This window comes from Apodemus sylvaticus, chromosome 10 (genome assembly GCF_947179515.1).
Source record: "Apodemus sylvaticus chromosome 10, mApoSyl1.1, whole genome shotgun sequence".
NCBI lineage: Eukaryota > Metazoa > Chordata > Mammalia > Rodentia > Muridae > Apodemus > Apodemus sylvaticus.
This window is the reverse complement of record NC_067481.1, coordinates 28,192,772-28,219,292: the sequence shown is the minus strand read 5'-3', so window position 1 is coordinate 28,219,292 and position 26,521 is coordinate 28,192,772. Positions and strand designations below refer to the sequence as shown.

At 44.1% G+C, this 26,521-nt stretch overlaps 1 non-coding gene across 1 annotated transcript; it reads right to left on the bottom strand.

The window, feature by feature from the left end:
• Positions 1-16,419: 16,419 nt before the first annotated feature.
• LOC127695625 (U6 spliceosomal RNA) lies at positions 16,420-16,521 on the bottom strand. Its single transcript, XR_007980010.1, has one exon. It is a non-coding gene; the product is annotated as a U6 spliceosomal RNA (small nuclear RNA).
• Positions 16,522-26,521: the final 10,000 nt, after the last annotated feature.

Here is a 26,521-nt window from a genome sequence, read left to right as displayed (position 1 = left end):
TGAGGCCCCAGGGAGTGGGGAGGTCTGATGAGGTAGAGGGTGGAGGTGGGGGCGATCCTCTTGGAGACAGGGGGAGGAGGAACGGGATAAAGAACAGTCTTAGGACAGACCAGGAGGGGCATAATGACTGGATGGTAAAAAAAGATTAAATAATAATAATAATAACAATAATAATAATAAATTTTTAAATAAAGATACAATACATCAATATTTTTTAAATTATTGAGACCTAATTAAAAAAACTATTGAATGTCACTCTATACCACTTTTTTTTATTACCAAAGGACCATTTACTCTGAGTTCTTTTACCCAGTGTATCCTGCATGCATGACATTTAATTTTTTAAACAATGACAAGGCAGACTGAAAACTAAGACACACAAAAGTCAAAGCAAGTAGCAGAACTAAGCAGCTACAGCTGAGTTGTACAATAATAGAATAGCAGTAGGATAATCAGACCAGGATGGAAAAAAAATACCCAACAAGAAAAACAAACAAGGAAAACCGATGAATTTAAAAGAATCACGATGTCACAATTAACCAACTAAAACCTCTGAAGGCTAAAGCAGAGGCATGCAAGAAGAAAAGGATGGCTGGGATATAGCTCATTGGCAGAGCACTTGCCTAAAATACAAGAGGTCCTGGGTTCTAGCCCCAATAATGCAAAAAATAGTCCCACTTCTATAAACGGGAAGAAGAGGGATGGAGTTGGCCGTGGTGGCACACACACTGTGATCCTGCGCCTGGCTTGTTTTGTTTTGTTTCATTTTTTTTAATTGTGTGTGTGAATGAATGCTGGTGTTCATAAAGAGATCAGAGGAGAACTTCTGTGAATTGCTTCTATTCTTCTAGCATAGGTTCCAGGCTCAGGTTCTAGACTTGTTTTGCAAGCATTTTTATTCAATGAGCCGTCTCACCTGCCTTTGTTGTATTTTAAGACAGGGTCTCGTGTAGCCCAGTGTAGGCTTGAACTCCTGATTCTCCTGCCTTTACCTCCTAAGTATTAGGATTATAGGCATATGCTTCTAAATCTGACTCTTTTAGTTACTTTTCTATTGCTGTGATAAAACACTAGGGCCAAGGCAACTTGTAAAAGAAAGTGTTTAACTGGGCTACAGTTCAGCAGGTCAGAGGTCATGACAACAGAGCAGAAGCATAGTGGCAGGAGATGCTCAGAGAGCTCACAGCTTGGTCCACAGTGGGGGGTATTGGGAATAAGGTAAGCCTTGAAACCTCAAAGCCCATCCAGTGAAATACCTCCTCCCACAGGCCACACCTCTCTAATCCTTCCCTAACAGTTCCACCCACTGGGGGCAAGTATTCAAACACATGAGCCAATTGGGGGCCATTGTTATTCAAACCATCACACAGGTTAATCCCAACACTTGAGACACAGAGGCAGAAGGATCCAGTCTGAGACCAGCATGAGTTATACTGACATCCTCTCTGTCAGAAAGAAAGAAAGAAAGGAAGAAAGAAAGAAAGAAAGAAAGAAAGAAAGAAAGAAAGAAAGAAAGAAAGAAAGAAAGAAAAGAGAGAAGGAAGGAAGGAAAGAAAGAGAAAGAAAACAGGAATGCAGAATGCAGGAAGGAGGGAAGGAAAGAAGGAAAGAAAGACAAGAAAGAAGGAAAACAGGAATGCAGATAAAGAAGAGGTGGACAGCTGAATGGTGGTGGGACACACCTTTGGTCCCAGCAGAGGAGGCAGAAGTAGGTGGGTCTCTGAGTTCAAGGCCAGTCTGGGTCTACAGAAGAATTCCAGGACAGCAGCCAGGACTGCACAGAGAAACCGCATCTTGAAACACCAGATCGATATAGATAGATAGATAGATAGATAGATAGATAGATAGATAGATAGATGGATGGATGGATGGATGGATGGGTGGGTGGGTGGGTGGATGGATGGATGGGTGGATGGGTGGGTGGGTGGGTGGGTGGGTGGATGGGTGGGTGGGTGGGTGGGTGGATGGATGGACAGTATAGGCAGAAAGATGGTGGAAAGATGAACTGTCTAATAAACAAGCAGAGCCAGAAGTGGTGGCTCCTGCCTGTGATTCCAGCACTTGTGAAGTTGAGGAAGAAGAAATAATGTGAGTTTAAGGACAGCCTGTGTTAATGAATTCTAGACTGGACTGGGTTATAGTGTGATACCCTTTGGGGTTGGGGGTGGGGGAATTGGACACCAAGTCAGTGAGATGGCTCAGCAGATCAAGGGGCTGGCAACCCTGATGGCAAAACTTTGATACGCAAAACTCACATGGTGGAAGACGAGAACCAACCCCTATAATTTGTCCTCTGACACACACTGTGGCAAGCGCACACGCACACACAAGCACAAACACACAAAAAACAAAATAGAAATGTAGTAAGTATTTTTAGAACTACCAACACAAAACAAAACAAAGTGGTGCTGGAGATAAAAACCAACCAACAAATAAACAAACAAACAAAACTTGCCAGGCTCAAGAGGCAGATCACAGGCAGGTCTCTGTGAGTTTGAGGCCAATTTGGTCTACAAAGAGAGGAATAGCCCAGGATAGCCAGGGCTATACAGAGAAACCATCTCAAAGGAAGCAAAACGGTGTAACAAAAAAAAACGACCAATGCATTTGCTGGGCTCAGAGCAGGCAGGACACCTCTAAGGAGAAAAATCTCGCAGTTTGAGTATATATGGAAAGAAATCTAAAAACCAGAAAATCCAAGGGAAGGAAGACAGAAAAACAACAGAGAAATCAGATATCCAAGAACCAGGCTGCAGTGCCTTACACATAATGAGAGCACCAGAAGGAGAAGAAAGGAACAGGGGAACCTGAAGCAATCATGACAGAGAATTTCCCCAAATTAGTGCCAGACGCTGGAATACAGATCCAAGGAGCCCAGAGAACACTAGCTGGAAAATGGAAAAAGCAGAGACCGGAGTCGATGAGACGACCCAAGTCTACAAGGAGGCAGAGGCTACTTGCGCTGCTGAGAATCCAATAGAGAAGCTGTTGAGAGAAAATTAGGTGTGGAGCACCTATCTATGCAAAAGTGAAGACAGCGGTTAGATCAGACAATCCTGCAAAGCACAGAACTAGCTGGGAGTGCGAGCACACGCATTTAATCCCAGCATTCTCCAGGCAGAGCTACACACACACACACACACACACACACACACACACACACACGGTCACACGGCATTGGACCAAGAAGAGAGCAAAATGCAGTACCTAAAGATATAATAATGTGTTAGCCCTGCAGTAGTGGTGCACGCCCATAATCCCAGCACTTAGGCAGAGCAGGTGGATCTCTAAGTTTGAGGTCAGCCTGGTCTACATATTGAGTTCCAGGACAGAGAAATCCTGTCTGAAAAAAAAAAGTAAAAACATTAAAAATAAAGCAGAGAGAGAGAGAGAGAGAGAGAGAGAGAGTTCTTTAGTGAGAAGGAAAATGAGCTAGGTCAGAAACTGACCTATAGAAAGAAAAGAAAAGAAAAGAGAAAAGAGAGAAGGAAGGAAGAGCATTAAAGGAGTGAGAGCAGGCTCTGGCTCCCTGGCCAAGCGCTGCACTGCGAACTCAGGGGCCTGAACTGATTCCCAGCACCCGTGACGTAATCAACCAGGTATGCCGGGTGAAGGAGAGACAGACTGGGCTGGGGGCTGGGGCGGCTCGTGGGCAAGAGGATCCTGGGAGCTTACTGGTGAGTCCCCTTAGCCAAATCTGTGAGTGCCAGATTCAGTGAGAGACCCTATTTCAAACAGGAAGGTGAGTAGGGATGGAGGAAGGCGCCACCATCTTCAACTCGGGTTTTCACTGCACATGCATGTGTGTGCGCACCCACATGAGCACATACATTCACACGCCCAGACACACAGAACCAGAAGGAAAGGTAAAGGTGAACTAAAACGTGTGCTTTTCCCCTTTCCTAACGGACTGAACAGAGGATGGTTTGATCAGAATAAGACTGCCAGTACCCACAGGGCCGCAGAGGTGACTCGGGACAACAGCACTTGCTACTCCTGCAGACGGCTTGGGTTTGGAGGCCAGCACCCATCTGGAGGCTTGCAACTTCCTGTAACTCCATGTAAGGGTATCTGAGGCCCTCTTCCAGCTCCTGTGGGGTCCTACACACATTTGGTACACATAATCATAAGCAGCCTTTCTCACACACACACTCAAAAAAAAAATCTTAAAAAAAAAAAAGTAAGCTAAACATGGTGGGGCCCACCTTTCGTCCCAGCACTCAGGAGGCAGAGGCAGGAGGATCTCTGTGAGTTTGATGTCAATCTGGTCTACAGAGCAAGTTCCAGGACAGCCAAGACAACATAGAGAAACCTTGACACAAAAAACAAACAAACAAAAAAACAACAACAAAAACAAGCAAAAAAGCTAGAGTGAATTAAGAACTATGAAATATATATATAACTTAAAAATAGAGTAAGTCTTAAAAAAAACACAGCTCTTCTTTGTTCAGAAAAAAAAACTTGCTTTAAATATAAACCTATATAATGAGGTAGTGATGGCACACGCCTTTAATCCCAGCACTTGGGAGGCAGAGGCAGGTGGATTTCTGAGTTCAAGGCCACCTGGTCTACAGAGTGAGTTTCAGGACAGTCAGTGCTACACAGAGAAACCCTGTCTCCAAAAACAAAAAAATACAAAAAAACAAACAAACAAACAAACAAAAACCCCATAAATATAGGCTATACACACACACACACATATATATATGTATATATAGCTACATATACATTAATAATAAATAGAGAAAGCTGAACCATAATTAACAAAGGAAAGTTGTCAAGGATAGCAAAACCAACACACCATGACAAAAGATCCGTGTTCACAAAAGGGTCCAGGAAGACATTAAGATCCCTACTATACACCTAATGTGTACCCACCGCCTGGGGCTGGGAGAGGAGGTAGTGTGCTTGCCTGGCAAGCAAGAAGCCCTGAGTTCAACCCCATTCCCGAGTAAGGCCATATTGACGATTCGTGCCCACCACCCTGGCAACACAGGAGGTGAAGGCAGGAGGGTCAGAAGTTCAAGGTTATCCTGAGTTGTTGCAAATTTGAGGCCAACCCCTCCCCCCCCAAAAAAGGTTTTTTTTTTTTTTACTTTGTTTTATTTTATTTTGTTTATAGAGGAAAGCAAGCTGAGCACATGTATCCATTCCTCTCTGGTTCCCAAGCGCCGGCAACAGCGCGACCAGGCAGCTCCTGCCTTGCTGCTGTGATAGACTGCTCTCTTGAGCTGTGAAACAAAAATCAACCCTTTCTTCTCAAGTTGCTTTGGACAGGTGTTTCATTCCAGCAATATGGGGAAGTAATTAATAGGACAATGGTGAGTCCCAAGGTAGCCTGGGCTAGACCGAAAATTCAAGATTTGCCCAGGGCTATGTAGCAAAAAACACTTTCTCAGAAACCAAATCAAACCAGCCAATAATGTCATAAAGGAAGAAAACTATAAATTAATATCTCTTGTGCACATATGTTTTAAACATGCTCAATGTCAGATGTGAGAGACTGGGGCTGCAAATACAACGGACACCTGAAATGATATTTAGCAGATCACAGGATGCGACTGCAGAGGTGAATTGAGCCTGGAGCTAAGTCTGAATTACTGATTTGCCCAACAAAGGCAAAGGTTTGTGTTAGAATAATAATCAAAATGGAAAGAAAGAATAGAACTGTTACTCTGTAACCAATTTCAAAATCTCCTGGGTACATACTTTTAAAGACATACTCTGTTTTCACAGAGTTCAGCAACAATTCTAAGACCTTAAGGCAAGCTGTGTGCTGCCTGCCGGGCATCCTGGAGCAAAGAGCAAACTCTGGTTTGTAAAGGGTGTTTAAGTAGTTCCTGGACCTCCAAGGACTTTGTCTTTAGAGAGTACCTTCATCTGATGTCTGGTGAAGGAAATACTTGTTGGGGTATGAGGCAGACATTCTGCAAGCATCCTGAACTTTCAAGGGACGTCTGTCGAGTGCATTGTCGTGGCCTGATGTTCAGCGAATCTCTTTCACGAGGGCAAATCAGATCTGACAGCGTGTAAAATAACTGGGACCGCTGCCAGGCATGAGTCACCTGAGCACGCAAGGCGGTCTCAACACTTGAGAATCAGTTACTCTGATTAATTACATCAACAGACCCAAGGAGAAAGAAATCTCACGACCATCTCGGTGGATACCGAGGCCGGATACGGCAGTGGTGTGTACCTTTAATCCCAGCAATCAGGAGAGGCAGGAGGATCTCTGTGAATTTGAGGCCAGCCTGGTCTACATAGTAAGCTCCAGGACAGCCAGGACTACATAGAGGGATCATATCTCAAAAATAAATAAATAAATAAATAAATAAATAAATAAATAAATAAATCCAGAAAGGCATTCACAAGAAATGAGTCACATTTTCAACTTGATCATGGAACATCATAAAACCCTCATGGATAATCTCTTTTTTCTTCCTTTTTTAAAATTGTTTGTTTCTTTTAAACAGGTCTCTCTATGTAGCCCTTGTTGCCCTGGAACTCCCCATCTAGGTAAACCAGGCTAGCCTCAAACTCTCAGAGATCCGCTTGTCTCTGCCTCCTGAATGTTCTGATTAAAGGCATGCGCCACCACTGGCCAGCGATCTTGAACTCTTCATCCTCCTGCCTCTGTCTCCCAAGTGCTACAGTTACAGATGCTCAACATCATTCTGGACTTTTTCAGTTCTGGGACTCGAACCCAGGGCTCCATGCATGCCAGGCAAGTGCTCTACCATCTAAGCTCCATCCCCAGCTCCGTGACGTCAGTTCTTTATCTGTAGATTTAAAGCAGTGACAATTTCAGCACATTATATCACAGATACTGATCAACTGACTCTAAAGCATATGTGGAGAGCTCAAAGGTTCAGAACAGCCAACATCAATATAGTTGTTATCCAGATGAAAAATCTGGATGGGCATGATAGCCTGCCTATAGTGCTAGCATACAGGAAGTGGAAGTGGAGTTCCCAGGGGCAAACAGTTGGCTAGACTAAAATCATTGAGCTCTGGACTCACGGAGAGATCTTGCTTCAATAAATAAAGTGGGGAAAGGATCAAGGAAGACATGCAATGCCAACCTCTGGCCTCTACCTACTAGTGCACATCTGTGCACTAGCACACACATGCACCTATATAACATTTGAACCTGCACATCGATGTAAATACATACATACATGCATACATCATACATACATACATACATACATACATATACATAATCCTCACTCAAACCCCCAAAAAAGAAAAAATAGGAAGACAGGCTATTGGGGAAAACTCTTTCTGGTTAAGGGGTTTGTTTTATCCAAAAGATATAAATAACTCTTAGAACTCAACAATAAGACAACAATGAAAATGGGCAAAAGTTCTAGATACCTCACCAATGAAGATATGCATCTGCCAAATCAGCATACAAAAAGATGTTCAGTGTCGTGTATCCATAGATAATTACAAATTCAAACAGCGATGAGATACCACTACACACTTAATAGAATGGCTAAAATCCAAAACACTTCCAGCAGCAAATGTTGGCAAGGGTATGGGACGAGGCTTCTCGTTCCCTGTTGGTGAGATGCAAGATGCTACAGCTGGTGGTTGCTTGTAAAACTAAACATAGTCTTACCATACGATCAGCAACCCGCGCTGGGTGGTGTTTACCCAAACGAGTCAAAAAGTCCATTCTACATGAGAATCTGCACATGAATGTTTACAACAGCTCTGTTCTTGCCAAAAGTCAGATGCAACCAAGATGTCCTTCTGTGAATGGGTAAATATGTTCTGGAAGACCAAGGCAACGGAAATGATACTCGGGGCTAAGGAGAAATGAATTAGCAGGCTAGGAAAAGCCACGCAGCAAACTTCAGTGCGGAAGCCTGAGTGAAGGAAGCCAGTCTGAAGAGGCCGTGGACTGCGTGTTTCCAATTATATGACAGTCTGGAGAAGGCAAAACTATAAAAACTAAAAGCATCGGTTGTTGCCAGAGGCAGGGGGAGGGAGACGTGCACAGCAGAAAAAGACATTTTTCTTTTTCTTTTCTTTTTCCTTTTTGTGTGTGTGTACAGGTAGGCAGAGAACAGCCCCGGTGTCATTTCTCAGGCAACAAGCACCTTTTTAAAAAATAACTGCATGTATGTATGTGCAGTGTGTATGTGCCTTCTATGTACACGTGTGTACCATGTGTGTGCCTGATGCCGTTGGAGACACAAAGTGGGTGTTTGATTCCCTAAACCAGAGTTACAGATGGTTGTGAGCCTTTGCGTGGGTGCTGAGTCCTCTTTGAGAGCAGCAAGTGCTCTTAACCACTGAGCCAGCTCTCCAGTCCCTGTCCACTTTTTGAGATGGAGTCTCTTACTGGCTTGGGCCACTGAGACTCAAGGATACTGCTGTCTCTGCTTCCCTTGCTAGGATTACAAGCTCACCGTCACAGCCATTTTTTTCTTTTTCATGGGTTTTGGAAATGTAACTCTGGTTTGCAAACACTTTACCAGCCTGACAGAGAATTAGGGAAAGCCAAAGCTATTCTGTATGGCGCTGCAATGGCGGGTGGATGTCATCCATCTTTGTGAGGGCCTGGGAAGTGCACAGTTCCAAGGGTAAAGCCCTAGAAGACAGGCATGCGCTATAGGTTCAGATGCTGAGCTGGTGTGGGCTCACCACACAGAGCACCTGGCATGGGTTTGGAGCATGGAGTAGACTGTGTGCTACAGAGGCAGGAGGTAGGAAGGAGGTCTCTGGGCCTTCTGCTCAGATTCACCATGAACTTAAAACTGCTCTAAAATATGAACTCAGTTCAAACAAACCTAGAAAGATGAAGTAAGAGACATTATGATCAAATATGGTGAGCGATTCTTGGCAGCATCTTTGGGGTAAAACACTTTTGAGACAAATGTGTAAATCAGACAGTAGATTGGGTAGCTAGTGATAATTAGGGGATGATTGTTAGTATTGTTGAGTATGATTGTGGAATGGGGATGAAGTGGGAAGATGTTGCTATGTTGAAGTATTTAGCAAGAAACACCATGGCATCTGTAATGTTGCTCAAAAATGGCTTGAGAACACACACACACAAGTATGCACACATGCATGTGCACATACACACACACATCTATATAAACACAAACACACACACACACACGTGAAACAAAAATGGCAAAATACCTGGACAGTTCCTGATTCTAAGTGTGAGTATTCAAGTATTCTTTGCATTTTTCAGCTCTGTGTGTGTGTCTGTGTGTGTCTGTGTGTTTGGGAATTTTTATAGTAAGAAAATAACTAATGTTATGATACACTTGAAAACTGGAAATTAAGTGATTCTGGAGCCCAAGGGTGGACGTATGGCCTCTGTACAGTACAGTTTTTTGTGTAAGAAGCTGTTAGTCTGTAATAGAGAGTCTCTGTAGCCCAGGCTCACCTCCTAGTCAATGTGTAACTGAGGGTCACCTTGAATTCCTAGTCTTCTAGCCTGCTTTTTCTAAGTGCAAAGATTCGAATCAAGCACCACTACATCTAGCTGTAATAGATATTTCATAACTTAAATATATATATATATGTTTAACTTTAAAATAATAAAATAAAAGGGGCAGATGTGATGGTTTGTATATTCTTGGCCCAAGGAGTGGCACTATTAGAAGGTGTGGCCTTATTGGAGTAGGTGTGTCACTGAGGGCATGGGCTTTAAGACCCTCCCCCTAGCAGCCTGGAAGCCAATATTCTGCTAGCAGCATTCAGATGAAGATGTAGAACTCTCAGTTCCTCCATGCCTGCCCGGATGCTGCCATGTTCCTGCTATGGTGATAATGGACCTGTAAGCCAGCCCCAGTTAAATTTTGTCCTTATAAGTGTTGCCTCCATCATGGTGTCTGTTCACAGCAGTAAAACCCTAAGATATTGGGCAAGATGTCTGTGCAGTGCAGTTCTCCTCTTCGTAAGAAGACGTTAGTCTGTGATAGACGGTCTCTGTAGACTCGACACATAAAAGCACTTGCCTCATAAGCCTGATGAACTAAGCTTGGTCTCGGGAGCCCATGGTGCAAAGAGAGAGCTGACTCCCCAAAGATGTCCTTGACCCTCACATGGGTGTCCAGCTGGGTTCACACACTATTGCATATGAACACCCTAGAATATGTTCACACACACACACACATACACACACACACAAGTTAAAATGTAAAAATAAAATAAAACCAGGTTGGAGAGTTGGCTCAGAGGCTAAGAGGACCTGCTGCTCTTGCAGAGAATGGAGTTCAGATCCCAGCACCCACACAGTGGCTCACAGCATCCAGGATTCCAGGTCCAGGGCATCTAATGCCTTCTTCTGGCCTTCTGAAGCACCAGCATGCATGTAGTGCACATATATACATAGATGCAGGCAAAACACATGCATAAAATTAAATAAAGCTAATAAATCAACAAAATGAAGGTAACCGGGATATTTAAAGACCAATCAAAACTGGGACTTTATTCATCACCAGCAGAGGAACATCAAAATTATATCCTAGCAGGAGGTGGGGGATGGGGGTGAAGGTAGGGGTGGGGTGGCATATGCCTTTAATACCAATGCTCAGGAGACAAAGCCAGGCAGAGCTCTGTGAGTTTGAGGCCATCCTGGTCGGTCTACAGAGTGAGTTCCAGGACAGCCTGGCTTGCACAGAAAGACTTGGTTTGTTTTTTGGCTGTTTTGTTTGTTTGTTTTGGTTTTGATTTTTCGAAACAGAGCTTCTTTGTATAGTGCTGGCTGTCCTGGAACTTGCTCTGCAGATTAGACTAGGCTGGCCTCAAACTCAGAAATCTGCCTGCTTTTGCCTCCTGAGTGCTGGGATTAAAACTGTGCACCACCACAGCTAGTATTTCCTTTTCTTTTTCCTTCTTTTTTCTTTCTTTTTCTTTCTTTCTTTCTTTCTTTTTTTTCTTTTTTTTTTTTTTTTTTTTTTTTTTTGGTTTTTTTGTTTTTGTTTTTCAAGACAGGGTTTCTCTGTATAGCCCTGGCTGTCCTGGAACTCACTCTGTAGACCAGGCTGACCTCGAACTCAGAAATCCACCTTCCTCTGCCTCCCAAGTGCTGGGATCAAAGGTGTGTGCCACCACTGCCTGGTCATTTTTATTATTATTATTTTAATATGTTTTCAAATAAATGTGAATGAAGTGATCCCAGACAGAACTCTGCTGATACAAAAGAAAGAAAGTAAGGCTTTCTGTGGAGGAATCCAACAAAATGGCCGCTCTGGCAAGGGATCCCATCCAAAGACCTTCTAGGTTTGCATGATCCGGGCGGCAATGCAAATGGGCCACACGCCTTTAATCCCTCTGGTTGGAATATAGACACCCTTAGTCCACACCTTTGATCTCAAACGATAAAGGTAAATTTAATTTGTAGAAGGAAGCAACCATATCTGAAAGTGATGCTAACTGAGGGGCAGACAAAATGACGAATCAGAGAAAGATCTGACAGGATGAATCGGATGGAGATAGGATATGCCCAACTCTCATGAGAACAGACAGGAAAAGAGGCTACTTAAGAGCAGTGCAGAGTAAGTCAGGAGCAGAGGGCGGTGGAGTTGAATTCAGGCAATGGAGTGGAGTTAGTTGAGATCAGTTCAGAGAAGTTCAGTTCAGTGAGGTTGAATTCAGTTCTGCTCAGTTCCAGTTCAGAGCAGTTCGGAGCAGTCCAGTTCATGGAGTTTAGTCTTTCCAAGGAAGCAATTCAACGCAAAGTCAAGTGAAGCCAATTTGAATCTGTCGTCTTGGAGAAGAGTTTGAACCAGAACAGCTGAGTTGAGCTAGCCAGCCTAAGTTCAGAAAGAGCTAGAAAGGAGACTGAAACATTCCAGGCAAACAGAAGCTGGAAGCTGAAGCCATCAAGGTCTGGGCTCGGAGAAGATTAGACTGTACAGGGCCCAGAAGCTTCCAGACCTAGGCCTAGGGACAGTGAGATAGAAACACCCTGGACTCAGCCCAAGCTGTTTTAGGTATGGCTCTCATCTCATCATCTGAGGGAACCAAAGCTTGTGCTTTAGCCTCTGTCTAGGAATTGTAAAGAGACAGCATCATGGCTTACAGGGCATGATGCCATGAAGTTCCTTTCTTTGTGGTGCTAAGAAACATCCCTCCATGGCCTCTGCATCAGCTCCTGCTTCCTGACCTGCTTGAGTTCCAGTCCTGACTTCTTTTTGTGATGAGCAGCTGTGTGGAAGTGTAAGCAGAATAAACCCTTTCCTCCCCAACTTGCTTCTTGGTCATGATGTTTGTGCAGGAATAGAAACCCTAACTAAGACACACTCTTTAGCCAGGACCCATTCAATATGAAATCATCGATGTATTGACTCATTGACAAAGTTAGCAACTTCAGGATCTAGACACCACTCAATTGTGCCATCAGACCAAGTCTTCAGCACAGGAGCTTTTGTGGGGTGCTATAGGTGTGACGTTTTTGTGCAGTATAAAGATTATTCTTGTGTTATTCAAGTGCTGTTTTCTCTGCCCCATTTCTCCTTGCAATCAGACATGACACTGCAATGCTTATTCCAAGTATCTCCTGTTCCAAGTTTGCATAAACATTTATTCTCTGACTTGTCAATAAAAACTGACCAGCCAATGGCTGGGCAGAAAAGGAAATAGGGTGAAACTTCTGCCAGCCAGGGGAGAGGGGGTGGAGAAAGAGAGAAAAGGAAGAAGAGAGGATCTCACCATGAGGAAGGGGTCCAGAGAGGCATCGTGGAAAATCATACCTGATGCAAGTATATTGGGGGATTTTAGCCAGATTAGCTTAGAGGATTAGAATAGATCAGGGCAGTTCAATTATTGTGTTGTAAGCTAATTAAATAAATCTTATAATCTCAATCTCATTTATTTGGAAGCTAGCTGGGGATGGAGAAAAAGTATCTACTTTAAAAATACTTTTACAGGGTGGGGATATGTCTGTGCTGGTCAGGTTTCTGTCAACTTGATACAAATTAGGATCATCTGGGAAGAAGGAATCTTAACCGTAAAATATCTCCGTCGGATTGGCCTGTAAGAAAGTTTGTGGAGGTCTTTTCTTGATTAAAAATGAATGTGGGAGGGCCCTCCATTGTGGGCAGTGCCACTCCTAAGTGGGTGGTCCTAGGTTGTATTTAAAACAAAACAAAAGCTGTTGGAGCAAGCCAGTGGGACACATTCTCCATTGTCTCTTCTTCAGTTCCTGCCTCAGGTTCCTGAGTTGAGGCAGATTTCTGAATTCTAGGCCAGTCTGGTCTACAGAGTGAGTTCCAGGACAGCCAGGGCTACACAGAGAAACCCTGTCTCAAAAAAAAAAAAAAAAAAAAGAATACCTCATAGCCAAGTTATAACGGTCTGAATAACAGTAAAATAAGGCAGACATGATCACTTCTAAGCTTCAAATGTAGTTCCCACCCCCACTTTGGGAAAAGTCAGACTTCCTGCTCTCCTCCTCTCTCTCCCTCCCTCTCTTCTCTCTCCCTCCCTCCCTCTCTTTCTCTCCCTCAGTCTCCCTCTTTCGCTCCCTTTCTCCATCTCCCTTTCTCCCTCTCCCTTTCTCCCTCTCCCTTTCTCTTTCCCTCCTCCTCTCTCCCTTTCCCTTTCTCTCCCTCCCTCTCTCTCCCTCCCTTTCTCTCTCCCTCTCTCTTTCTCCCCTCCCTTTTTCTTCCCCTCTCTTCCTCTCCCTTTTCCCCCTCCCTCTTTCTCCCTCTCTCTCTCCCTCACTTTCTTTCTCCCACTCTTTCTCTCCCTCTCTCCCTCTCTCCCTCTCCCTGCCTCCCTCCCTCCCCTCTTCCTCCCTAGCTATATCTGGCCTTGCCAGCATCCAGGTGAGTAGACACAGAGGTTGACTTATCTGCAATGTTTAGAGAACTCATGTTATTTTTTTAAAGGTTTAAAATAAACAATCTGAGTTTCTACATTAAAAAAGATTAAAAGGCCAGAGGTAATGGTGAATGTCTTTATTTTCAGCATTTGGGAGGCAGAGGCAGGCAGATATCTGAGTTCAAGGCCAGCCTGGTTTACAGAGCGAGTTCCAGTACAATCAACACTATACAGAGAAACCCTGTGTCACACACACAAAATCAGAGTCTTGTCAGGTGATGGCACACATCTTTCATCCAGTCACTCAGAAGGCAGAGGCAAGCGAATCTCTGAGTTTGAGACCAGGCTGGTAAACAGAGTGAGTTCCAGGACAACCAGGGCTACACCGAGAAACCCTGTCTCCAACAACCAAAAAGAAAAAAAGAAAAAGGAATTTGACTACAAGGCAAGCAGAAAGAAGGAAATAACACAGGAAGAGTAAAACTCAGTGGGACAGAATGCACTGAAGCAACCACAGCGCAAGCCTGCAATCCCAGCATTCAGGAGGCTAAGGTATGGGGGAGTGCCAGGACTTTGGGGCCAGTGTGAGATCCTGTATCCAAAAAGAAGGTGAGAGAAAGATTCAGAAAAACAACAACAACAAAAAAAAAAAAAAACTTAAACAAATGATACAGTTAAAAACAAGTAATAAAGTAACAGATTTCAACTTACATGAGTTTGAAACAAAGATTTCCAGGATATTGTAGGGCAGGGTGCTTTACAGCCATGAGGAAAACATCATAAATATAAGTACAAAGAAGATTGAAAATGAAGGCAGGTGTAGCTATGCTATGTAAATACTAATTGAAAGATGTAAGACCATGAAAGATATAAAGACATATGACCATGGAGAATGTTGTTTGGTTTGGTTTTGATTTATTCTAGCCAGGATTACAGGTGGAAACCACTACATCCAGCAGATATTATGTAAAAATTTTTTGCCACTTTGCCCATATTCTGTAATAGGCTGTAAGTCAAGAAGTCGGGTTAGTAATAAACCTTGAGCTTTCTGATTTAGAAGAAGCAAATGCAATTATACAATCCTCTTTAGTTTTTATATCTGAAAGAATAAGACAATGCCTTAAAATACATAAAATGAATACTTGAATAAGATAGAAATCCCTGTAGGCTTGCACAAACCCCCATTGCGGATTAGAAGTTTGAATGTAGCCGGGTGGTGGTGGCGCATGCCTGTAATCCCAGCACTCTGGGAGGCAGAGGCAGGCAGATTTCTGAGTTCAAGGCCAGCCTGGTCTACAGAGTGAGTTCAAGGACAGCCAGGATTACACAGAGAAACCCTGTCTGGGGAGGGGGGGGTATTTGAATGTAGCCTCTTGGTAACTACATCAGTTAAATGCCATAATGACCTCAGCGGTACCAAAATGTGTTGGTGTCCCACGAAGGAAGAAAAACCCAGAGCTTCCCTCTGATTCACTTGACCAAGGGTGAGCCCAAGTTTGAGTTCTCTGCTTGTCTCCTTGTGTCTTCTGTCTCTGGAGTTTTTGGATTCTAGCTGGTCTATAGTCTGTCTGTTGTGCAGGATTTATTCCTACTACTTGTTTGTGTATGTCTCTCTGCCTGCTTGCAAATACCCATCCCTGACAAAGGGCTTTGCCCTGTATTTGTTGAACAGCACAGAAAACATCCTGTGGGGAAGGGATGAGGGATTCTTTACAGATACCTTTAACAGAGTCTTACAAAGGATTAAATTCTTTATTCTAGCCGATCCAAACTGATCCACAGCACTAAGGGCTGCAAACATACTGTTATCTAGCAGTATTTGCCCGTTGTTTCCAATATTTATGGAGGATGCTTGTTGTGTAAGATTGCTTTCAAATCTGTTTGCTGTTTTTTCAACAATTACCATGATGTGTTGCTCTCTAGGTTAGGAACATGGAAGAGTGCATAATTCAAGATTAAGATGATGTATTAACTTAGGTTGCAAAAGCTGATTTCATGGGAAACACAAGGCAAGCAACGGGTGATTGATTGGTGCATAGATTGTTTGTTCTCTTAAGGGCAGATTAAACAAACAGGCCGGGCACACAGCATGATATCAGGTGGTTTTAAGTGATCTTAAATTGTATTATCCATTGGACTGTGAGGTTCCAGTCTCTTAGAATGGAAGGGACATTTCATTGAACTGTCTTTTTTTTTTAATTTTTTTTATATGGCAAGAACTTTATTTTTTATTAGATATATTCTTTATTTACATTTCAAATGATTTTACCTTTCCTGGTTCCCCCACACACACGAAAAAAAATACCATAAGCCATCTCCCCTCCCCTGTTCCCCAATCAACCCTCTCCCGCTTTCCTGTCCTGGTATTCCTCTACACTGCTGCATCGAGCCTTTCCAGGACCAGGGCCTCTCTTCCCTTTGATGTCCAACAAGGCCATCCTCTGCTGCCTATGGGTCTGGAGCCATGGTTAACTCCATGTGTACTCTCTGGTTAATGGTTTTGTCCCTGGGAGCTCTGGGAGTGCTGGGTGACTCATATTGTTCCTCCTATGGCACTGCAAACCCCTTCAGCCCCTTGGGTCCTTTCTCTAGCTCCTCCATTGGGGACCCCGTGCACAGTTCAAAAAAACACTTCACAAATTTGCATGTCATCCTTGCACAGGGGCTGTGCTAATTGTCTCTGTTTCGTTCCAATTTTAGTTTATGTGCTGCCGAAGCAAGCACTCATTGAACTGTATTACCACAAGTTGCTGGCAGAATGAGAAGGCAAAACTTAGTGAGCACATACGGGCTGTGAGCCAATCTGATATTTTCTACCTGTGTGTATGTGTGCATGTGCACACATGTATGTGCATGAAATTCTTTTGTGAACCAGAAAGCGAGCCTCAGGAAGTATCAAGGGAGAGAAATTATAGAGCATGATTCTCCAAGGGTCATAAAAGGAGGTCAGGAGTTGTAACATCAAAATGACTTGAAAATCTCTATTTTAAAAATCTCTATTTCCAACATTAATTAAGCAAAACATTTCTTGTCCTTCGTTTTTATCTTTCTTTTTTCTTTCTTTCATTATAGATCCCTGGCTAGCTCAGAACTTACTATGTGGACCAAGTTGTCCCCAAACCAACAGAAGCCCATCCATCCATTCTCTGCCTCCCAGTACTGGGATTAAGAGCATGTGCTACCATGTATAGCCAAGCAAAACATTTCTAAATCACCCCTCTCACCCCTCAGAAAGAAATAAGGAACATTTTCAACAACTCACACTGAAATATGTCAAAAATTGTGAAGCGTAACTAAAATGGTCCTTGGTGAGAAGTTTGGGCTGAAATTGCATATATTAGAAATGAATAAAGACTAAAAACATTCAATAAATAGTGATGGAAATAAGTTTAATGAACAAGAATGAAATAAATCAGCAAGAAAGAGGACATCAGCTACAAACACCAGAAATGTAAAGAAACTCATCACTACAGACATTTAAAGCAGAGTAATGGGGGCTGGAGAGATGTCTTAGCCAGTAAGAGCACCGACTGCTCTTCCAATGGTCATGAGTTCAAATCCCAGCACCCACATAGTGGCTCACAACCATCCACTGAAGACAGCTACAGTGTACTTACATATAATAAATAAATAAGTCTTTAAGAAATAAAATAAAATGAAATAAAATAGCATAGTAATGGTTTTATGTCAATAAATTAGAAAGTTTCTGTTTGTTGTTTGTTTTGGCAGTATCTCTCTATGTAGCCCTGGCTTATCTGGAACTGCTGTGTAGATCAGGCTGACCTGGAGCTGGAATACCCGCTCCTGCCTCCCAAGTGCTGGGATTAAAGGTATGAGTTAGCCCACCCAGGCAATAAGTTAGAAATGTTTGATGAAATGCTAAACTTAATAAACAAATAAACAAACAAACATAGCCTATTAAATAATACAGAAACCAATACATAGTACTTTATTAGAGAAAGTATGTCCTTAATTTGAAAACCTTCCCACAAGAAAAATTTCAAGTCCAGATGGCGTGACTGCTGAATTCTTCCAAACATTAACTAGTGTGAGTTTACCCAAATAGAACAGAATAGGCGGGGCGAGGACATTTCCCAGCTTCTTGGATGAGGGCAGCCTAACCCTGATATTAGAACTAAAACAGGACACTGTGAGAAAGGACAGTGGCAACATAAAACTCCCAAACAAAATAACAGCAAAATAAATGCAGGACTATAATAGAAAAATGATTATGTATCAGGACCAATCTGAACCCACTTCAGGAATGCCAGGTTAGCTTCAACTTTGAAAGCCAGTTATGTAACAGACCACATGAAAGGCATAAAAGTATAAAGTCCTACTTGGATATCTAAAAAGACACTTGATAAAAGTTCAACATCTCTCTGTGACTGAAGTTGTTAGCAGGCATCGGAGGAAGTCCCCAGGTCGGTAATGAATAAAAGCCACAGCAAACTTTACGCTTAGTGGTACACAGTATTTTAGGCATCCCCTGCGACTGGAGCACCTTGAGGACCGCCACCATCATCACCTCTGCTCACAGATATTCAGAAGGTCCCCCTGGGATGGAAAGGAGTGGGGGAGGGGTGGCATAAGCCTGCTGATGTCATGATGCTACAGGCAGGACTGTATTTTCCTTAAGTACAGATGTATCCCTTGGATTGATATATTTAGCAGTGTTACTAGAAACAAGGTCAATGTACAAAACCTAGCCATGTTTGTATAAACTGGCAGCTGCGGTCAGAAGATGGATGTTCGGAACTGGAGAAGGGGCTCAGTGGTTTAGAGCAGCTCTTACTTTAGCAGAGAACCCAAGTTCAACTCCTAGCACCTGCATAGTGCCTTACAACCATCTGTAACTCCAGTTTCAAGGGATCTGATGGCCTCTTCTGAACTCCAAGAACACTAGGCATGCATATGATGTGCATACACACTTTCAGACAAAACACATATACATTAAAAAAAAAAATCTAAAAAAAAATTTTAAGCCAGAAGGAGGTAGTCCATTCCTTTAATCCCAGCACTTGGAAGACAGAGGCAGGTGGATATCTGTGAGTCAAGGCCAGCCTGGTCTACAGAGTGAGTTCCAGGACAGGAAGGGCTACACAGAGAAACCCTGTCTTGAAAGCAATAAAGCAAGCAAACAAATTTAAGAAAAATAGCCATTTTCCTCTTCTCTCTCTCTCTCTCTTTCTCTGTCTCTCTCTCTCTCCCTCCCTCCCTCCCTCCCTCCCCCCTCCCTCCCTTCCTTCCTTCCTTCCTTTCTTTCTCTCTTTCTTTTTAAGACAGGTTCCTCAGTGGGCATGGTGGAACATGCTTTTAATTCCAGCACTCCAGAGGCAGAGGCAGGAGGATCTATGTGAGACTCCCAAGCACTGGGATTAAAGGCAGAGGACACTGCCAATCAGCAATTAAAATAAAAAATTAATGGAATTGTAGTTTGTAGCATTTTGCAGTGAGCCCTTTGCATTACTGTTTTGTTTTGTTTTGTTTTGTTTTGTTTTGTTTTGTTTTGTTTTGTTTTGTTTTGTTTGACTGGATTTCTCAGTCTGTAGGCCAGGGTAGCCTCAAGCTCCTACGGATGGGCCTGCCTCTGCCTTCTAAGTGCTGGGATGAAAGGCAGAAGCCACCACTGCCTGCCGGAAGTCTTGTTTTGAAGTCAAGCAGGACATGGTGACTTACCGCTCTCTCTCTCTCTCTCTCTCTCTCTCTCTCTCTCTCTCTCTCTCTCTCTCTCTGGTTTTGTTTGATTTTGCTTTGTTTTGTTTTTCCCTTAAATATTCCTTTCCTTTTGTTTATTTGTTGGTTTGTTTTTCCTTTATTTTTGAGACAGTTTCTCTGTGGAGCCCCTGAAGATCCTTGAACTTTATTTGTAGATCAGGCTAGCCTTGAACTCAGAGATCTGCCTACCTCTACCTGCTGGTATTTGCTGAGTTTTTTGTTTGTTTGGTTTGGGTTTTTTTTTGTTTTTGTTTTTTGGATTTGGTGTTTTCTGAGACAGGGTTTCTTTGTGTAGCCCTGGCTGTCCTGGAACTCACTCTGTAGACCAGGCTGGCCTCGAACTCAGAAATTCACCTGCCTCTGCCTCCCAGAAGTGTACGCCACTGCCTCCCAGAAGTGTACGCCACCACCGCCCAGCTTCTACCTGTTGGTATTAAAGGTATGCTAGGATTCAAGTGCTGGAATTAAACCACCAACCCTATCCTTTTTGTCTTCTTCTATCCCCACCCACAACCCTGGAACAACAGGACTTCTCTTTGTAGCCCTGGCTGTCCTGGAACTGACTCTGTAGACTAGGCTGGTCTCTAACTCACAGAGATCTGTCTGCCTCTGCCTCTGATGGGCTGGGATTAAAGAAAGGCATGAGTCACTTGGCTTCTTTTTATGTGAATATTTTGCCTGTATGTATGCTTGCACACCAGTAGTGTGCCTGGTGTTCTCAGAAGTCAACATTGAATTCCCTGGAAATGGAGTGAGAAATGATTGTGAGCTACCATTTAAATGCTGGGAATTGAACCTGAATCCTCTATGTCTTAGTTAGAGCTGTACTGCTGTGAACAGACTCCATGACCAAGGCAAGTCTTATAAAGGACAACATTTAATTGGGGCTGGCTTATACATTCAGAGGTTCGGTCCGTTATCATCAAGGACCATGGCAGCATCCAGGCAGGCATGGTGCAGGAGGAGCTGAGAGTTCTATACCTTCCTCTGAAGACTGCTAGCAGAATACTCGCTTCCAGGCAGCTAGGATGAGGGTCTTAAAGCTCACGCCCACAGTGCCATGCCCACTCCAACAAGACCACACCTACTCAAACAGGGCCACACCTTCTAATAGTGCCACTCCCCAGGCCAAACATATACAAGCCATCACACTCTGTAAGGGCAACAGTGCTCTTAATCACTGAGCCATCACTCCAGCCCCTGTTCATGGCCTTCATCTCAGCATTCAGAGGCAGAGTCAGATGAAGATACCAGACTGCTTCACACAGCAAGTTCAAATCCAGCCAGAGCTCCCCATGAGACCTGTCTAAAACAAAATAAGTTACACAGATGAACTATGTTTGTTAATCAGTAATAGCCACACTGCAAAGCAGTCAGTTCTTTCTCCCAACTGATTTGTTGATTCAAGAAAAAAACAAAAAACAAAAACAAAACAAAACAAAAAACCCTCACTGCTGGTGGAATCTATGATGTAAAATCTTTTTAGAAAACAAAACAAAACCCAAAACATCAGGTCACAAAGTAGCCCAACAATACTAATCTTATGTCTGCACTAAAATATATCCATGTGCCTGTAAAAACAGCCCTCAGGAGGTGAAGACAGGAGGATCAGAAGTTCAAGGCCAGCCTGGACCACAAGGAACCTTGCCAGAAAACCAAGAAATAAAATAAAAAAAAACAAACAAAAAAAAAAAAACCAAACAAAATTGTACACAAATGTTCACAGCATCATTATTCATAAAAGTCAAAATGGAGAAACATCTAATGAATAGAGAAGTGTAGTCCAGTCAAAAATATCATTCATCATAAATGTTTAAATACTGTTAGATTTTATGAAACCTAAGTACGCGCAAATGAACTCCTCAAACATGCTACAATGTTATGTCCAATATGAAAGCCAGGGTACATGTAGCCAAGGATAGCTCTAAATAAGCCAGCAATGCCAGGCAAAATGGTGCTCTCCTTTCATTCCAGCACTCAGGAGGCAGAGGCAGGAGGATCTCTTGAGTTGGAGGCCAGCCTGGTCCACAGAGCAAGTTCCAGGACAGTCAGGGCTACACAGAGAAACCCTGTTAAGAAAGAAAGAAAGAAAGAAAGAAAGAAAGAAAGAAAGAAAGAAAGAAAGAAAGAGAGAGAGAGAGAGAGAGAGAGAGAGAGAGAGGAAGGAAGGACTAGGAAGGAAGAAGGGAAGAGAGAAAGAAAAGGAAGAAAGGAAGGAAGAAAGGAAGGGAGGGAGGGAGAAAGAAGGTTACGATTTCTTATCTATTGGGGGAGGGTTGTGTGTGTGCCTATGTGGAGGTCCAAAGACATACAACTTGAAAACAAACAACTTGAAGTTGTTTCTCCTACTATTACCAAGTAGGTCCCAGGATTTGAACTCAGATATCATGCATAGTGGGAGTATCTTTACCTGCTGGATCTAACTGACAATCCCATTTAAATGGAAGTGTTCAAAATAAGCTTATCTGTGAAGATTGAATAGAATTAGTTTTAGACTGAATGGGGCAGAAAGGGCACGGATGGCTAATGGACCTGGGGGTTCCTCTGGATCGTGTTAAATGTTCTAAATCTACTGTGGTGTCGGTTGTTCAGCTCTGTGAATGTAACAAAACCCACTGGATTACACACTTATTAAAGTGGGTGAATTCAGTAATCTTTTAAAAACACAAACAAACCTCCAAGGTGATTTTTTTCCCTTTTGGTGGGACCTGACAAACAGACCATAAAACGTCTAAGGAAATGTAAAAGGCCAAAAAGAGGCCAGGTGTGGCGGCATGCGGGTGCAGCCCCGGCACTCAGGAAGACTCTAAGCTCTAAGACAGCCTGAGCTGCATGGTGAGACCTATCTTTAAGAAGAAACAGAAACAGGGCTGGGATGTAAGTGGGCAGCTGACCTTTTGCCTAGTGTGTCCAGCACCCTGACTGTGATCCCCAGCACTTCGAGAAAGGGGTTGGCTTGGTTTATTTTCAGATTGGATCTCACTACATAACCTCAACTGGCCGGAGATCCACCAACCTCTGCCTCCTGAGTGCTGGGCTTGAAGGCGTGTGCCACCACACTCAGGTGGCCTACTTAGCTAGACATCCTATACAACTCAGGACCACCGTCCCACGGATGGTCTAGGAGGGGAGTTGGTCCTGGGTTGTATAAGGAAGCTAGCTGAGACAGGTGGTGCTGACCTGTGCCTTTAATCCCAGCACTCCAGAGGCAGAGGCAGGTGGATGTCTGTGGGTTCAAGGCCAGCCTGGTCTACAGAGTGAGTTCCAACACTGCCAGGACTACACAGAAGAAACCCTGTCTCAAAAAACTAAAACAAGTGGGAAGAGGAGGAGAAGGAGGAAGAGGAAGAAGAGAAAGAAGAGGAGGAAGAGAAGGAGGAGGAAGAAGGAAGGGAAGAAGAGAAAGGGGAAAGAAGGATGAGAAATGGAAGAAGAGGAAGAGGAGAGAGGAAGAAGAGGAAGAGGAGGAGGGGTGAGCAAGAGGAAGAGGAGGAGGGGGAGGGGAAGAAGAGGAGGAAGAAGAGAAGAGGAAGGAGGAGAAAGGGAAGAAGATGAAGAGTAAGGAGGAGGAAGAGGAGGAAAAGGGAAGAACAGGAAGGAGAGGAGGAAGAAGAGGAGGAGGAAGAGGAGGAGGGAGGAGGAGGAAGAGGAGGAGGAAGAGGAGGAAGGGGAGGAGGAAGAGGAGGACGCTAGCTAGCTGAGCAAACCACGGCGAGCAGCCAGTAAGAGCACTGCCCTCTGGTCTCTGCTTCAGTTCCCGCCTCCAGGCTCCTGACATGAGTTTCTGCCCTGATGTCGCTCAGTGCTGGACTGTGACCTGGGAGCTGTAAACTGAATTGAGCCCTTTCCTCCCTGAGTCACTCTCATTCACAGGACTAATCACAGCAACAGAGAAGCACACTGGGACCTGAAGTAGGACTTCTGAAGGATGCTGGGCACGGTGCCACACCTTTCATTGCAGCACTTGGGGGCAGAGACAGATGGACTACTGAGGCTAGCCTGGTCCACATAGTGATCCAGGACAGCCAGCACTACATAGATGAGACCACCCTATATAATATATTATGTATGTATGTATGTGTATATATATAAATATATATATATACAACCATATGCATATATATACATATGTATATATATTCTGAAGAAAATTTTATTACCTAGAATTCTATGCTCAGTAAAATGACCAACAAAATGTAAGGGAAGGTCAGGGACATTCAGATATTTACATTTTTTTCAGAAATTATATCAATTTCAGTTCCTTGGGTCAAGAAAGCAAATAAAGATATAGGCTTCAGGTAACAAGGAACCCACGCCCAGAGGAGCTGTCATGGACTCGAGGGGTGGGAGAAGGGTAGGTAGGCAATGGAAAGAGAAGAGGAGATGTTTCCATTTGAGAGCAGGGGCAGCCTCAACTCAGGGCTAGTGGGTTCCACGTCTTCAGAAGATGTTTCTGAAGGAGAACCTGACAAGAGTCTCTGGTGTGTCTGATCATCCAGAGACAGTCTTTGAACCACAGGCACTGACAGAGCAGTGATTACAGGAAGCTAAATGGTCCACCACAAGGCCAGGTACCTATTACTCCAGAAGAAAGAGAAAGGGAGACCATAAAATGCTACACAGCTCAGACAATGGATCAATCAGACACTCAGAGCAAGGAACATTGGCCTCGTGCAAATTATCACGTAGCCATCCTGGGCGTTGTGAAGGCCTGGAAGCAGCTTAGGAAAAGTTCAGTATGTACATTAGAGTGCTTGCTTAGTGTACGGAAGGCCTCTGGAACCTAGAAGTCAAAAGATATTGCCTCCAGCATGGTTGCACCAACCTCTTGTTCCAGCACTTGGGAGGAAGAGGCAGGAGGATCTTTTAGAGTTCCAGGCCAGCCTGTTCGACTTAGCAAGATCATGGGGAAAGAACGAGGGGTGGATGGGAAATCCAGCAAGATAGCATAGGGCAAAATCACAGTTGGCCAAGCCTGACAACTTGAATCCCTTATCTGGGATCTAGAAGAAAAGAACCAGCTCATGCAAGATTATCTGACCCCTGTTCTTATGCTAAGGCACGAACTAACCTTGCTGCCCCCAGGTAAATAATAACTAAAAACAGAAATAAGAGCCCTTGTCTTCTCTTTTCTTCCTCTCCCTTCCTTTATAACAGAATAGGTACTGCGGTAGCACTCATGGTGGGCCACAGTATCCAGAACAAGATGCCCCAAACACCACAGAGTGGCTAAGGGGAAGTGTCAGCTGCTGGGAGAGCAAGTACTGTGTGCAGCAATGACCTAGGCAGTTTATCAGTGGCACGGGAAAGGGTGTCCCTGCAGAGACAGCGTGTCATGGAAGATCACATCCACAGGTGGACTTAGGGGGGATTTTATGTGTCAGGGTGACAGGGTGTGGGGCGTGAGAGCCCTGGAAGAGAAAAGTAGACATCTATAGGGGACGTGGTGGCTGCAGAAGTAAAGGGAGGTGGCAAGTGGAGGAGGTGACTGTATAAGCAGATATGTTAAGCTCTCTCACTGTTGGAAACAGGGGAGACATAGAATAAACTGGTGTTGGAACTGTGTGAAGCCCCAGCTCTCGATGCATGCAAAGAAAAGCATATACTAATGTCTGTGGATAGGTGTGGGTATCACCTAGTTCTGCCCACCAAGACTGTTAAGAGAAGTACCATTTCTTTTGTTGTTGTTGTTGTTGTTGTTGTTGTTGTTTTGTCCTGGGAGAAGAGCCTGAGATCCAACCCAGGACCTGGTTCATTCTAGGCAAGCAGTCTACCACTGAGATCCCCAGCCCAACACGGGTGATCCAACAGCCACGAGACCTTATTCTTCTCTTAGCTTCCAGGCATCCTTTTCCAACAAAAAAGAACCAGAACTCTGGGTAACTGATTGGCTTTGGGACAGGAAGCAAAGAATGTACCTCATAAACTAGTAATATTTTGTTCCAGAGAGTAGTGAACTCCTCAAAGAATAATGAGTCTACCTCAGGCAGCCCGCGCTCCTGCAATGAAGCATCACACTCCGAGCAGCTGAAATGGTAGACATTTTTCCCCACACTGTACTAGAGGCCAGGGTCAAGGTGCTGACAAAGTTGGTCTCTCTGCTCCCTCTCCCCAATGTCTTCTCCTGTGTCTGCCCATTATCCATCCTCTGAGTGTGCCCTGCCCTGGTGTCTCTTCCTCTTATAAAGTCTTCAGTCCTATTGGATTAGAGCTCCACCCTTATGGCTTCATTTAACCATAACCTCTGTGGTGGTTGGAACAGTGCCCATGGGCAGTGGCACTATTAGGAGGTGTGGCCTTGCTTGAGTGGGTGTGGCCTTGCTTGAGTGGGTGTGGCCTTGCTGGAGTGGGTGTGGCCTTGTTGGAGAAAGTGCATCACTGTGGGAGATGGCTTTGAGGTCCTATGCTCAAGCTCCACTCAGTGAGGAGAGTCTCCTCTTGGCTGCTTTGAGATCAAGATGTGGAACTCTCGCTCTTCCAGGACTATGTCTGTCTAGATGCTGCCATGCTTTCCGCCATGATGATAGTGGACTGAACGTCTGAAACTGGAAGCCAGCCCCAATTAAATGTTTTCCTTTACGAGAGTTACCTTGGTCATGGTGTCTCTTCACAGCAATAAAACACTAAGACAACGCTTCTTGTGTTTATTTGAAGAATAGTTTATTGAGTACAGTTAGGACTTCAACATGTCTATTTCAGTCAGCAGAAACACATAAATATGACACAGAAGCCAACTTGAAAAGGTTCTCGGCAGCAGCACCCGGGTCTCTTGAGCATCAGAATAAGTAATGAACTTAGTGGGGCTGGAGGGATGGCTCCGGGGTTAAAAGCACTTGCTGCGGGGCCCGGGGCGAGGTGGGGGAGGGGGGCTGGAGTGAGCTGGGGTGGGATAGGGGCAGGGGGGCAGAGCAAAAGGGAAAAATGGAAGGGGGGACGCACTTTCTGCTCCTGCAGAAGACCTGGGTTCAAGTCCCAGAACCCACATGGCTCACCACAGCCTGCGTCT